The sequence below is a fragment of the Amblyomma americanum genome, chromosome 10, assembly GCF_052857255.1.
Source record: "Amblyomma americanum isolate KBUSLIRL-KWMA chromosome 10, ASM5285725v1, whole genome shotgun sequence".
NCBI classification, from domain to species: domain Eukaryota; kingdom Metazoa; phylum Arthropoda; class Arachnida; order Ixodida; family Ixodidae; genus Amblyomma; species Amblyomma americanum.
This window is the reverse complement of record NC_135506.1, coordinates 99,361,881-99,371,511: the sequence shown is the minus strand read 5'-3', so window position 1 is coordinate 99,371,511 and position 9,631 is coordinate 99,361,881. Positions and strand designations below refer to the sequence as shown.

The 9,631-nt window shown below is 47.4% G+C and overlaps 1 pseudogene; it reads right to left on the bottom strand.

Annotated features, from left to right (window-relative positions):
- Positions 1–235: 235 nt before the first annotated feature.
- Positions 236–4,844, bottom strand: LOC144108576 (uncharacterized; annotated as a pseudogene).
- Positions 4,845–9,631: the final 4,787 nt, after the last annotated feature.

The window sequence follows — 9,631 nt, the reverse complement described above, 5'->3', positions numbered from 1 at the left end:
ATTATGATGCAAGAACAGTGAGCGAGCTTGGCGTATGATGGCCTTAGTTGCCTATGTGCCATAAAACCCAACACACAGCACAAGCAAGAACACTGACGTGGCGGACACAGGCGATATTGACAGACACCCAACACTGCTTTTATTCTTTGCCCTTTGAAGAGCGAATAGAGAATGGCAAAGAGGTCTAGTGCTGACTGGCCCAATTATGCATGTTAATTTTCCTTCAGAGTTTGCTTCATTCCCTTTCAATTTTGTTTGAAAGGTCGGAAATGTACGTTTTTTCTTCACTGATGAAATTCACAAAGACACAGGTGTCAGCCACCTCTCTTGGTAGCACCACGTCAAAAACTCTGTCATGTGACAGGAAGCATTCCTTAATATATGGAGGAACTGCCAGGTTGTCAGAAACAATCACAGGCCTGCAGAGAAGAATGCAGCTGTTGACTTCCTTCAAGAACAGTATTTTCGCAATGCGCTTGTACTCCCCCCTGTCCGTCTGCACAAAAGATGTGTCTGATATTTATGGTCTTTGACATGCAGTGCTGTGATATATCTGCTTGCCCTTTCTGAACCGCTCATACTCCACGCTATGTGTTACAGAAACTCCACAGCAAAGCCTAATTTTGTCCTGCTCAGAGGTGCTGAAGGCTATGTCTTTTCCTTTTCCTAGCAAAGAAAGGTTATGCACACTCAATACCTTTTTACGGGTGTCCGGCCTATCAAGCCCTTTCAGACCTGCTTTTCTTCTTCTGTAAGAAGATCCTCTTGAATAAGCCAGTGGAGCTTCTGCAGCATGATCACTCTTTCAGTAATCTGGTGCGGCAAACCATTTGTTGCTGACACGAGCCGCACAGTGCTGCCATTGCCACCCTCCAACACGAAGACTGAATGAGCCCAAAGTGGTCCAAGTGAACGGGCGCAGTTTCCAAGGTGTTGCAAGATGTTAACGTTGAGCGCCATGAATGCCGTCCTATACAGTGTCTGGCAGCGGAAAACAAAGGTGTTCAGAAGAGTCTCTGTAATTGAAAACAATAAATTATTTCAAGTGACTCTAAGAACTAATTTTAAGTAATTCCATAGAATAAATTTAAAACTGTTATACAGGGATCTTATTTTTCCTAATATCTATACTGATCAAGTATTAGACAATGCCAATATTCTTACAAATTATGTCCCATGTGATAAGGCACTCACGAACTTATGAACCCAGGATAGAGGCATAACTGCACATCACATATACAGTCTGCCACACTGCAATGCAGAGAATAAATTTTGTTACAACATGCAAATCTTGTTAAGTTTCAGGCGTTGAAGTTCATGGTTTCAAATGACAAAAAAGAACGCTAAACACAGGCTGAATTTATTTTTTGAAGTTTGATTCAATCAAAAAATATAAAGCATCCTTCAGAAGTATGTTTCGGCTTGCTCGCTGTTTATTACGAGTTACAATTAGTCACAACATAGAACTACCAAAGTGCAGAGACCAGGAGCGCAGTGCGAGAGCGGGATAGTTTCATTAAGTAGAGCAGTTGTGTTTTTGAGGCACTGATCATCTACTTCACTCAAACATCGAGTGCAGACTAAGGGGCTCCGTTAACATGTGAAATTCATCTTGTAGCACAGCGCAGTGGCCACAGGCTGTCATCTCTTTATCACAGCTGTTACTCGGCTAAGGAGTTTTTGCATGCTGCGTGAAAATGCTGGCATTTGAAACTTTAACAAGCCACTTCATTTTTTAAACTGAAAACAATGGACAGTGTAATGAAATACGGTCATGTTCTGGCTTCTGCAAAGGTTCAGGGGAACTTCTATTGCTGCCAACGTCATGCGGACTTTGCAGATGGAGACGGTATGGCTTCTGAATTTCAGCTATACTCACATATGTCTTCCCAATCCAAAGCTTAGTTCTTATAGAACGTTTTTTGCTTTCACAATCCATTCCGTGACTGAAAAGGTGAGAAGTATGCCAGTCACAAGCAATAAATATCCTATGATTTATCTACCACCAGATAAAGCTATTCCAGTGTGGAGACGACTCAACAGAAAGACCTGGTTCTAATTGCCTAAGTGAGGCTAGTGTATGTGTGTGTTACTTCTTTGATGTTTTCACTTATTACGACGAAAGCCTTTAATGGCTCACACTCGCGGCAGCGACTCTGTCTGTCCATCCGTTACGCTCTTCAGCAACTCAATAAGAAAAAAAATCTTTGTGCACGATGGGATGCGAACCACCATCGTTTCGTTCCGCAGCCGAGCGTGCTAACGACTACCTCCGACTACGTTACTTCCTGCCAACGCATATGTAGTTCTCCTTGTCTACGACGCTTTAGAGTGTTTGCGTCAAGGCGCTGAATAAGACGGATGCCTCCCAAACGCCCTCCAGTGTCTCCAGCATTTAAGTTTCACAAACAATTGTGTACTAATCAACATCTTAACCACACATCAAGGACACAAGCAGAAAAACCGCGCTAAAGGCTTTCGCCTCACAGGACTTTAGGTCAACAAAGTGTCCCCTGATTTTTTGTTCTCATTTATTTTGGTTTTCGGGCAACCAAGTTCTAGAAATAAACTTCTATATATGTCTCTGTGTTATGTCTTGATCACTTAACATTCAGGCTGTTACTATATCTTTAAGGCAGCAAAATTTCAAATTGCAACGACTACTGCAAACACAACCATTTCTGCATTAATTAGCTGCACTTGCATAAATTGCTTTTGGTAACTAACAAGACAAGACAAACTATTTGTGACTTTTCAGTGTACACGGTGGTACCACGTGAATAATAAAAAAGTGCTAATTTTTCCACCAGAAATAATATATGCCAAAACAAAATGAAAATTATGTTCTGAAATAAACACCGAAATAAGTCTGCCAAATTTTGGAAAAATGAGACACCAAACCAATGCATCCTTGGCTACAAGACTATATCACCTACCATGCAGAATTAACTAGTACTTTTGGAGAATGCAGAAAATTACCTGCTCTATCGATTTCAGATAGGGACAGCTCCTCACGAAGGAGAATGTAGATGGCCTCTGAAAGCTTTGACAGATGCTTTCAGTACTTCAGTCGAAGGATGCCTTCTAGGCATGGAAAGGCATAAAACTAAAGCCACCGCCTCCATTCAGAAGCTATCTCTCTCTTAGTGGTCGTGGTAACCTTGTGATGCAATTTGGAGGCTGTATTGCAAGAAGCCGTGTGTCTATGCGAGCCACAGTTGAAGGTGCACCTGTGTAAAAAATTCACATGGTCATTAACCACCTTTAATCAACTCAAACTAATGAATGAGACATACGATATTTATTATGCGAGATGAAAACAAATACGTTTCAAGCAAAAAGTGCAGTTCTGTCAGCTTGAAATCTAAGCCAACTTAAGATCCAAAATCACAACTTTATTTTAAGCAATTACTGAGGGAACTGGCGCAAAAAATCAACCTCATCAATAACCGCAGCAATAATTGTGAACTGTCATTTATATTATAGTCACCGAATTATGTACTCACAGGCATATTGTTAGTCAAAAATTAATGTAATTATATATTTGAACTTATATAACCTCACAGAAATAACATCTAAATAACCTATGTTAAGCGATAATGATACATTACTTATATAGAAGCGCTGATCACCGGTTGAAGATGACAGGATAGTTTCAGACAGTTGCTTTTGTGACCCCTTGGAGAACACAGAGCATGTACTCGACGCTCTGGCCATTGACGAGGTCGAGGCCTAAGCAAAATACATGGCATGCTAAGCATTAGTAAAGACATTTTTAACGCACCAATATTGTGTTGCCCCACAATAAAAACTGGAACCATAAACAGCCAGCAGTATGCAGTCATTTTGTCACAGAACTCAAACTGTCACCTGTGCTGTGCTATAGCTAGCTGATAATAATGTTCTCAATTAAAGGCAAATGAAAAGATGGGAATGCATGTAGATCAAAACATCGCAATATGACTTCTGCCTTAGAAGAATGTTTTCAAAGCTGCTGCCTGTCATGATGATATAGGGGTAATGACATAGGGGTGCGAGACCCATAGAGTGCGAATTAGCGTGCATCCCCCGTAGATGAACGTTAAACCTGGACTGAGCCGGCCTTTCGAATTATATTAACAGGGATCGAATAAATGAGTTTTTACTGTACCCAATTAACACTGTTCGACAAAGTGTTGGACCAAAAAAAGCTTTCATACCTTTCAGGCTGAGTAATGCAGATGGTCCTTTTGCACCGTTGACGTTGTCCTTGAAGCGAACTGTCAGCTTCATATCTGAGGCTAGCATTTCTAATGTTCTTGTTTCGACTGGTTCGTCGGTCATATATCGCATGCTTCCTAGAGTTGAGTGAGAGATTGTGCGATAAGCCAAAATTTGCTCCCTGCCCCCTCCCTCTTCCTCTTTATCTCTTCTCTCTGCATATGCACTATTTCATTAAAAAGATATAATTTTTTTGGCAGGGACTGAAATATTTCGATTACGTTCAAGTGCACACCTCTAATAAGGCACCATGGGCAGCCAAAGTAGCCATTGAAGAGCGTCATGTTCAGTACAGCTGCCCTTGCCGGTGCATCTACGGAGCAGCAAATCGCGTAAGGCTTGGATGTGTGCTTCGACTTGTATGTCCAGTTCACTGGTCTTACACTGTTGACTTTGCAAGCAAACTTGCCAAGGAAAAGTTGCATGTTTGGATGCGACTTTCCAAACTAAAGTCCAGCAAGAATCGGATGCTTGAAGCGCAAGTCTGGAGGAAACTCATTAACTATAAACTGAAGCGGCCACACATATGTTTTGAATGACTTAAAGACTGGGCTCCCGTCAGTGTTTATTGTGATGACCCCCATAATGCGCAGGTCCACACGGGACGGAGAGGCAAAGAGACACCGTATGGCTCAGTTTAAACAAACAGGTATATTCAATAATTACACATGATTAAGATTATACATCAGAGGCTGGGGCGTCCGAGCTTACGTGCCGACGACTTCATGGGGGCGATGGAGTGGCTCCGGAGTTGGGCTCGAGCGGTTGCTGGCAGAAGCTGCACGCCGTCGGGCTTCGGCGCTGAAGGCCCTCTTCGCGAACGATGTCGTCCTGAGCGTGTATGCAGTAGAATTTCAATAGTCGTCCGTTTCTTCGAGGATGGTTCACAAACCCTTCCTCTAGTGTCGTTCGGCTTGGAAGATGAACAGGAGGCGAGCTTGTAGATGATGACAGCAGAGCATAATTTTACAACATACATATACAGAGAGTTAAACTGGAAAAAGCAGAACTGAATTTACAAAAGAACAAACTTTGCACTACTTTACTCATCGACCGGGCAGGTTAGTGCCTAAGTAGCATCACATTACATGCTAAGCATGGAGCCCCAGCTCAGACCGGACTGCATCCGTTTACATGAGCTTTTAAGCACTTGATTAACAAAGGACTAAGGGCGGTCATTTCCAGTGGCCCGCCCAAAGCATCAATTCTCCAATCCAAAATAACATGCGAGATGGGGACAACCCCTTGGGTTGGGCTTAGCCTCGAACCCAGAGTCTGTTAACAATACAAACTAAATAAACAACAAAAACGCCACCACTCTCTCTCAAGTGAGAGTATACACAGGCTCTCTCTTCGGAGCTAATTCACTAGCGCCTGTCTTTCCACATTCTTGGCGAGTACTGCCTGTCCGCCATGACAGGTGTCCGTCACGGCCCTTCTGGGAATGCGCTTTTGTTCACGAGGCACGGCGGGAAGCTGTGGGTGCCTTCCCGGCGATAGCCCACGTCGAAAGGGGAAGGAGGGAAAGAATGTTGTCTTCGCGGTAGCGCATAGCGTCGGCTGTGGTACGGCGCGCTCTGGCCCGCTGACAGCTCCCTTGTCCTGGAATGTGCCCGGGAGGGCCGCACCTGGAACGGCCACGCAAATTGGGGAGGATAAAGCCTGTTTCCCCGCGGCGGCGGCGGCGGGTCCGGTTGTTCTGGTCGTCACTCAAAGAGCATGGCTGGGTAATTGATGATGCCGCTGTCACGGCGGCGGGTCCCTTCGTTCTGGTCGTCACTCAAAGTGCATGGCTGGGTAATTGATGATACCGCTGTCATCTGGGTCTCCGTCTACGCCGCGCCGTGGAACGCGGAACCTCGCAGCACACAAGGAATGTCAAACTCGCTCACCCTCCAGAAGAATGTTCTCCGAGCATTTGAGTCCCTGCAGCTCCCCTTGTCTTTCTGAATCGCCTCGCACAGTGCGTCCGACAAAACACTTTTCGCTGCACTCAACACCACTGCACAACACCAATGCCTCCGCTGTCATAACTGGCGTCTCCAGGGGCAGCACTGATCTTCTTTTACAGATAAACATGAAACTCAGCACCCAAGCCTCTCCTTTCTAGTCCAAACTGGACGAAATAAATTTACCACAGTTACAAAGGAGCTCCCACTTCTAGCACGATCACGGCACAGACAAAAATATAGATAACGAAAGGAAGTAGGGCAGGTTCTGCATGCGCTCCGCATGCTCTCCTGTGAAGGTGTTACTTAATGACAGAAAGGTTTAACTACCAACTCCGATAACTTAACACATAAGCACATAGCAATGTTATGAGCTGCGGCAATACACAATTCTAACCAGTTCACAACTCCGCTCTGTTTACGCCATTAGTCCGACTTAGCTTTCCGATTTCGCAGCGGATATCGGCCTTCATGAGTCATACTAAGTAAGTCTGTGCCCCTTTGTCTGCTTTGGGACTCGCGAGGGCTCGTGGCAGGAGCCTCTTCTGGCGTTATCTGCGCGGCAACCTCGCGCGCTTCTTCTTCTAGCAATGCATGAAGTAAATCCGGTGGCATTCCGGCCGTCACCTCGGGCGCCTGCCGAACAAATGCAGGAGAGGGCGTTTCTTGCGAACTATCTGCGCGCTCCGCTTCACTTCTGTCCCCATCAAAATCCGCGCTTTCCCTTTCCTCATTTCGTGAATACTGAACCGGTGCCGACTTGAGGCGATTTGCGTGTATCCTTATCAAACGCCGGTTCACGTCTCGGACTCTGAAGTTTACCGGAGAAAGCTTCTCGACAACCTCGCACGGTCCTCTCCACTTCGTCTGGAACTTACGAGCTAGCCCAATCTGCCTTTGGCAGTTTTCAATGTACACGCTGTCCCCCACATCAAACGGCGCGTCTCTAGCACTGCGATCGTGCACCTCCTTCCTGCGCTTCGCCGCTTTCTTTAAGGACTCCTTTGCGATGTCCCTCGCCACTTGCAAGCGCGATTCTAGCTCAACCTTATAGTCGTCCAGTGAAGCGTAGGGGACACGACGGGGGCCCTCTGGCACTTCACTAGGCTGGTCCGGGTCTCGGCCGTAGAGAAGAAAGAATGGCGATTCGCCCGTGCTCTCGTGTGCTGCGGAATTGTAGGCAAACATTGCATACGGGAGCCACAAGTCCCAGTCCCGCTGGTCGCGCGAAACAAAATGCGACAGGAACCCGGCCACGGTTTGGTTCAGTCGCTCCACCGCGCCGTTGCAAGCCGGATGGTACGGTGTTGTCTGCTTCTTAGCGATCTTAAGCAGCTCGCAAACTCTCCTCATTAGCTGCGACACGAAGTTCGTTCCCCGATCTGTCAAGAGTTGCCACGGGGGTCCATGTCGGAGCACGATCTGTTCGACAAATGCTCTTGCAACCGTGTCTGCCTTCTGATCTGGGAGTGCTACCGCTTCCGCGTATTTTGAAAGGTGATCGACAAATACTAAAATGTACTTGTTTCCGGAAGTGGTCGTGGGCAAGGGGCCCATTATGTCCATACCTGTCCGCTCGAAGGGAGCCGAAACCTCAGGGAACGGCTGAATTGGAGCTGGTCTTCGTCCCTTGGGTGTTTTTCTTTCGAGACAGGAATGACACTTCGCACAGTAGTCTCTAACATCCTGTCGCATGGCACTCCAAAAGTACAAACGCTCCACACGCCTGCGTGTCTTCGGTACGCCAAAATGACCGGCGCATGGCGCATCGTGAAACGCGCGAAGAACCCTTTCTGTCCACGACCGAGGTATGACGACTCTCTCCCAAGCGGTTTTCTCTGGTCTCCCTTTCCTGGTTGGCCCCGTGCGCCGACACAGGGTGCCGTCTTTGCCAATGAAATAACCTAGCTGTTCGGGGTGAGACGGTGCGTCCTCTAAGCTTTCGATTATTCGCTTCAGGTCAGGATCTTTGCACTGCTCTGTGCGTAATTCGGCGGGGTCGACTACGGGGACAAACTCATCTATAGCTGCCACGGCAGCTGTGCGGCTGAGTGCATCAGCATTCAGATGTGTCTTTCCTGACTTGTGCTCAACTTCAAAGCAGTATTCCTGCAGGTGTAGATTCCATCTAGCGAGTCGCGAGCTAGGGTCCCTGACACTCATCACCCGTTTCAGAGGATGGCAGTCTGTGACTAGCTTGAATTTGCGGCCGTAAAGGTAGCATCTGAAGTGCTTTACTGCCCAGACAACGGCGAGGCACTCCCTTTCCGTAGCTCCGTACTTTTGCTCTGTGGGGCTCAGCTGTCGGCTAGCAAAAGCAACGGGATGTTCTTTGCCCTCGATAACCTGAGACTGCACGGCACCAACTGCGAACTTTGACGCATCTGTGGCCATAACGAAGGGCAAACTAAAATCCGGGTGGCGCAACAGCGGTGCACTCATTAGCTTCCTTTTCAGGGCCCCAAAAGCATTCTCCGCGTTTTCGTCCCAGCGAAAGGCGACATTTTTGGCTGTTAAGGCGGTGAGCGGCTTAGCGAGCTTGGCGAACTCCTCTATGTGCCTTCGGTAGTAACCGATCAGGCCGAGAAACTGCCGGACCTGGCGGACGCTAGTCGGGGATGGAAAATCCGAGACACACCTTAGTTTCTCAGGGTCCGGTCGCACGCCGTCAGCTGAAACAACGTGCCCGAGCTATTTCACCTCGTTTTTGAGGAATTGGCACTTAGAGGGCTTCAGCTTGAGACCCGCTGCTCTTAGTCGCCCCAAAACCTGCTCAATATCGCGCAAATGGTTATCAAAACTGTCACTGTATATGATAATGTCATCCATATACACGAAGCACAGCCTCCCCAGAAGACCTGCCAGGATAACATCAGCGGTTCTCTGCCAGACAGCAGGGCTGTTGGCCAGACCCATCGGCATTCTTTTCCATTCATAGTGCCCTGAGGGCGTGTTGAATGCCGTTTTTCTCGGCATCTGCCGGATCCATTGCTATCTGCCAGAATCCCGCCGCCATGTCCACTACCGTGAAGTACCTGGCAGAGCCCAGCTGAGAAAGCGTCTCCTGTATATTGGAGATGGGGTATGGATCGATGCGAGTTACGGCATTTAGTTTGCGGTAGTCCACTACCAATCGATACGAGCCATCTGGCTTTTCCACCAATATTGCTGGTGCTCCCCAGGGTGACTGAGTGTTCGACAATGCCGCGATCAATCAGGTCCTGCACCTGCCGCTCCATCTCCTCACGTTGGGAGTAAGGAATCCTGTACGCACGCTGGTAAACGGGTGATGAAGTGCCGGTTTCTATCCTGTGCTTTATAACGCCACAGCAGCCCAAATCCAGGTTGGACGCGGCGAATACCTCCGAGTAGTCGTTCAGCAAACCAGCCAGAGCCTCCCTCTCCCTGGATTTTACGTGAGA